The sequence below is a fragment of the Labrus bergylta genome, chromosome 16 (assembly GCF_963930695.1).
Source record: "Labrus bergylta chromosome 16, fLabBer1.1, whole genome shotgun sequence".
Classification (NCBI taxonomy): Eukaryota; Metazoa; Chordata; class Actinopteri; order Labriformes; family Labridae; genus Labrus; species Labrus bergylta.
This window is the reverse complement of record NC_089210.1, coordinates 24830881-24836880: the sequence shown is the minus strand read 5'-3', so window position 1 is coordinate 24836880 and position 6000 is coordinate 24830881. Positions and strand designations below refer to the sequence as shown.

The window sequence follows — 6000 nt, the reverse complement described above, 5'->3', positions numbered from 1 at the left end:
CACACGGGTACAAGGAGCGCAAGTTAGCAGCGGTGCGTCTCGCGCTCAGTCAGCCAACTACTACGACAGATCAGAAACCTTCTGTACAACCTACATGTTATTTCGTCTTTCCTTTTACCTTTAAATTGAAATCAGAAATCATCGACTTCTTAAGTCGTGGCTGAGAGAATAGAGGGACTTGTTTCCGGAGCCAAAGCTGGTGGTTATTTCATTGTGAAAGTTGGATTACACACGGAGCCACTTGAACTGAGAGGAAATATAATCTACCAGATGCTGCTCAGAAGATGAGCAGAAGTGGAGGACGGATTGGAGAAGCAAGCGGAATCCCGGGCTGTCACCGGTAAATTGAGTTTGTAGATTTAATTCAGTGGGTTTGAAATGTCCACAAGAAGCTATCACTTGAACTGAAATGTCATGATTTTTAATCGGGAAAGTAAACGAAACAAAATAAAACACATAGCCTACTGAAGTTATTTTCAAAAGATAACAACACATTTTTCTATCAAATTGATACTTTCATTTCTTTTCTTTTTTTTCTTTTTTTAAATAGCCTATCTATGGCTTCTGATTTCACTTTTTTTCAGAGCTTTTTACGATAATGTAACTAGCTTATAGGCTTGTAATATATATAGAATCGTTTTTTCTGAATTCCGACAAATGTAGGCTAGTTACTATCTCTTATCGCTCCTGTTTAAATATAGTGTTACCTTCACCATCCTTTATCTGCACTTGGACTGCTGCCCAGTCTAACAAAACCACAAGTGTGTTTATTTCTAAGTGGATGTCAAGGTAAATGTGACCCACTCACAACAATGTTTCTGAAATCAGTTAAATAACGAGATTGGATGTTGTTGCAAAAGGGAAATATTAACCAGACAAGTGCAGACACAAGTCTGGCTGTTTATAAGCGAATTGACGACATCTTAAAATAGTTCTTTATTAGGAGTAAATAAATAAATCAATAAACATAAATCAGGCTGCATTGTGGTAATAAAGCAAAACTTGCAGTATGTTCAGCAAATGCAACAAATCTGATTAAATATTTTAAGAGATTAATTTAGTAGTGATGTTGGTTCTGTAAAATGTTTTGTATCCACCTGTAGTGTAGCCTACTCTCAGGGGTTCAGTCAGCCAAACCGAAAACCTGTCCGAGCTTAGAATAAAATCCATGCTCCGAACAGAAACAAAAGTCAACATCTGTAAATGAATTGAGGTTTCTGGAACAAACATTATCTTATTAACTAACTGAGTTATTCAATCCTCCCTGCAAAGGAAGCATTTCTGTTACTGAACAGTAAAGCTTTACACACCTGAGACCAGGCTGTGTACACGTTCAAACCTTCAAACAATTATTAATCAAGACATGCGTAACATGTTAATGTAGTCACTTCATTATGCTATCAAAGGACAACAGATGGACTGTGAGCATCCTGTGTTGCCCACTGTAAGGAATTAAGACACAAGCGATTCTCTGTGTACACATTAACAGTGAACACAAACACACTGATTTTGATCCTAATTAGACCCACTTGGGCAGCATCACGTTACAAGAGAACAACATGTGGTGTCTTTGGCCCCTTGTGCTGCATCTTTTACTTGATTATTGGGCTAATAAATGTTCTTATTTCTAGGTAAACACTTCTCACATAACTAAACAAACATATTCATTACAACTGCAACACATCTGCTGGTGACATAAGAGATGATGGCTTTTTCATGAAGCAGATGCATCCGCCTTGTTGTGCCTACAGGTGCACACCACTTGAATGAGTGATGCCTCGTTGTATGCTGCGTCTTGGATGGTAATTTACCAGCATTAGGGTATGGCTCAGGTGCTTCAATGCATACAAAATAGACATGAATGCAATGTTGTGATGCATAAAGCAATCTTATGCATTTAAGTGCTCTTAAAATCAGCAGGGTGAACATTTCAGGTCAAAATTTCCCTTTATGTCTGCGGATGAAACAACAAAAAGATAATATAGGCTTTGTTGTTGCATTTTTAAAAAGGTTATATGAATATTTGACCCTCCTCATGTGCATGCAGCATATTGTATGTTGCTACCAGGCTAAATGGCTCAGACGGAGCTCGTGGGGCTACAACTGACAGCAGAGACTACTTTCTGATCTTTTTTTTCCCCCTCCAGAGTACGTCAGAGCTGTACGCCATATGAGACCGTTCGGCTCAAGCTTTCCGAGGTCTGTCAAAGAAGGGCTTTTCCACAGTTTTACAGCTTTATCAGCTTTGGAGAGGGATTTCTTTTCAATTCAAAGTACATTTGAGGAAAAATGCATGTATACTCAAAATGCTCTCCTATCTGTGCACTGCTGTATCCTGAGCAAAGCAGTGTTGGTATCCTATATTATGATGTAACCACAATTTGTCTGTAAGGTGTTAGTGTGTTTATGTGGACAGGAACTCGGGCTGTGGTGGGTCTGTAAATACACATAAAGCACCTCAACAGCTGTTCTTTAAATTCCCTTCTTTAAATCTATAATCACAGTATAAACCACTTGTGAGAGTTAATGCTGAGTTGTGGATTTGTGCTTTGTCAGGTTAAGCCCGCCCAAAGCAGGATATTCACGTGCATATATAGTAGTTATATGAACAGTAAGTCTGAGTTGAGTAATACCAGGCTGTTACAGTTCCCTTGTAGTAAATACTGAATGTTACATACTGACAGGGCAAGGAGCAGTCTCGACAGTCTTTACGCACCATTTAGTTCTCCAGTTAGCCCTCAAGTCTTTTTCCAGGGCTTGGGCTTTAAATTCATTTTAAAAATTGAAAGAACAGCATTGGATACAGGACGTTATTGTTCAATCATCAAGACAACTGAATCATCTTTAAAGGCAGTGATGTGGCATCAAGTGAAACAGACCCAACCATGATATTGATTTTTTTTTCCTGTTGTGAGAAAATAAACCATTGCAACTAAATAAGCAATCCTTTTTTTCAATAATTGTTTTGGAGAGGGGAACCTTGAGATGTTACCCAACTATGTTTTTGGACTGTTAGACCTTGACCTCTTGACTCACCATGCCACACTTATGTAACAGGGTTAAACTTGTGCAACTAGCTTATTGTGTACATCAGGTTTAACAGAAATGCATGATTCCAGATTCAGGAAACATTACAGTTTGGATGGAAATATTTATGTAACTGCACAGGAAATAATAATGTATGACAAATTGAAAAGAGACTCATTCTCTGTCTCAATACACTCCCTATAGGGCAGATGTGGCTCAAAAGTAAAGCGGGTCATCTTTTAACTGTTCGATTGATAAGAGAAGTAAGATCCCAGCTCCTGCAGACAACATGCTGAAATGCCCTTGGACAAGGCGCTGAACCCCAAAATTGCTCTTGAAGGCAAAGTCATTGATGTATAAATGTTTGTGAAAGTGAGAAAAGATCAGTGCTGATGGGCTGTTTGGCACTTTGCTGCAGCCTCTGCCATCTATATAGTGGATTTGAAAAGGTGACTGTGACATGTAACGTTAAGTGCTTTCAGGGGTCAGAACTTTAATGCAGTCAGTTTAACCTCAATTTACCTATACTGCCAAATACGAAATGAACAACGTTTGCTTTTTCCCAGTATCTTTCAAAAGTCCAAAGTATTAGACATAATAAGAAGATGGTGATGCCTTTTGAAGCCTCACTCAGCCGTGCTTCCAAACTAAACAGTCTTAAATCACAGCGCTGGCTGCAAAGCACTTTATGGCTCTCCTTCTTCACAACATTTGCTTTTCCTTTACATCTTTGATCTACAACGTAATGAGTCAAGTTTTGGATAATCAAGCTGCCAGAATAATAATAATAAGAAGAAGATATAGACTTTATTAATTATTAGTTATTGAGACATGCTACACACAAATAGGCTGAAACACACACACATGCATACACTGGATCCTGGCGGGGTCTATGCCTGGCCCTAGCTACCAGACCAATCTCCAGACTCCCTCCGGTTTCCAATCCAAGTCCCTGCAGACTGAGCTACTGCAACCCCATATGTCTGTAAACATTTAGCTTTCTGTCAGTATGGCTGCTGGAGAAATATGGCGAGACTTTCAATGAGCAATACATCAAAAAAGAGATGGATGTCACATTCTCATTCAGGTTTTCAAATACAGGCGCTTTGCCACACCCCTTTGGTATCTTATGCATTTAAAATAGGGTCTCCTTGAGCTTAACCAAGCTGTCAAGTATGTCCAATGTAAACCCCTTTCCAAACAATATTAAACACTAAGAGCTGCTCTCGACATGCAGCAGATCTGACAAGAAGTCAGGTAGAAAGGGAGACCGAAAAGATGTTTGTGGTTGCGATAGGGGTTGATGGATTGGTCAAATAATACAAGACGTTCACCAGGTTGAGACTTATAATTTAACCCACACCTTGTTTCCCTGAATGCAACTAAAGCCGAGTGTACATCACTCATTTTGAATTCAAGCCAATTTTCGCATGTTAGTCGTTAAGTGCATGACGGCCAATTTAGGCCCAATCAGCTGCTGCCAAATGGTCAGGTGAATTTCTGGCATTTTTCAAATATTGGTCATACGACTGCACACGCTCAATGAGAGCAAAGCAATGACCCAATTCCCTAAGTCCAGGGCTTTTTTGTCCCTGATTGTGGCTGCACAAACTGACAGGCAGCGTCTGAAAGCACCATGGCGACAGCAGGCGTGCCTGTTTGATGTTTCCTCTTATTTGTTATGATTAAGCTGCTAGTTAGCTTGTTATTATTAGTGATGCTGATTGTGTGTGTTTATGTGTGTGTCTGTTGTGTGTGTGTATGTGAGTAGGTACAGAGATCAATTGATTGTCAGTACACGTGTGAAATACATCTTCTCTGTTTTCCTGCGGTTGTTAGATGCATTGTATTTGACTCCAATTGTTTTGGCCTTTTTGACGTTTGCTCTTAGCCTGTCATCTCATTAGCCCATGGAAATATCTAAACTAATGCTTGTGGTCGGTTAATGATGATAAAGAGCAGTACATAATTGACACTGCGGGATTGAGGTTAAAAATAGGTTAACAAAAATAAAGACTTGAAGCTTGAGAGAGGAGGAGAGGAGACCATGTTGCATATCTCTGCTTTTTTTTTGGTTTCCTGATTATGAGTCATCTGAAAAGATGAGAGCAAGAGAGCAAGTGAGAGACAGAAGATAAGACAAGAGGGACACATTGGCTTTAGCTTTTTCATGATTTGGTCAGATTGAAAGAGCAGGGACAAGAGGCAGAGATAGAAACAGTCTAACGGGCTGTACTTAGAGAGCAAACAAAGCAGACAAACCTGAGGAGAAAAAATAATCTGTAGATCCTGTGATGCTGGACAGCTTGTGCCAGGGCTTTGGACAGGTGTGAGGGGGAGAATAGGTGTCAGCACCCATCAAGTGACCACTGACGTCTTGTAAAGCTCTACATGCTCCAATTCAAAAGAACCCCCACAAGGGACCCAGGAGGGCTAAGAATAGCTTCCACTACAAAGAGCTGTCACTCTGGATTGTGAGGGTCCATCCAGATACCGCCTCTAGGCTCCACTTACCCCCGTGTGCCATCCAGCTCGTACCACCCACACACACACACACACACACACGCACACACACACGCACACGCACACACACACACACACACACACGCACACACACACACGCACACACACGCACACACACACACACACACACACACTCAAAGGCATATGAGTAAACAAAAACAAAATCTCCAATTCCAGCTTGAGGTGATTAAAAGAGAAAAATACATATTTAAACCCATTTTGGAGCTCCAGTTATATTTAGTTAATATTGTAGCCTTGCACAGGTAGCAGAACCTGCATGCACTCTTTTTCTTCCGGTCACTTAGACACACACCATCCTGACCGTACAGATACACAGTTTACACCACACATCTGAAAGGACCGGATAAAATCTCCCCCCTCCCCCCCTGAAAGTGGCAGGAAATATCTACTGCTAATTCAATAGACATCGACTCCCATGTTCTTGGTGTA

General features: G+C 40.5%; 1 protein-coding gene across 1 annotated transcript in view; it reads left to right on the top strand.

Annotated features, from left to right (window-relative positions):
* gcgra (glucagon receptor a) overlaps positions 1 to 6000 on the top strand; it is a 43481-nt gene continuing 37481 nt past the window's right edge. The window contains exon 1 of the mRNA XM_020640850.3: positions 1 to 340. The gene's annotated coding sequence lies outside the window, so the exon portion shown is untranslated. The remainder of the gene's footprint in view (positions 341 to 6000) is intronic.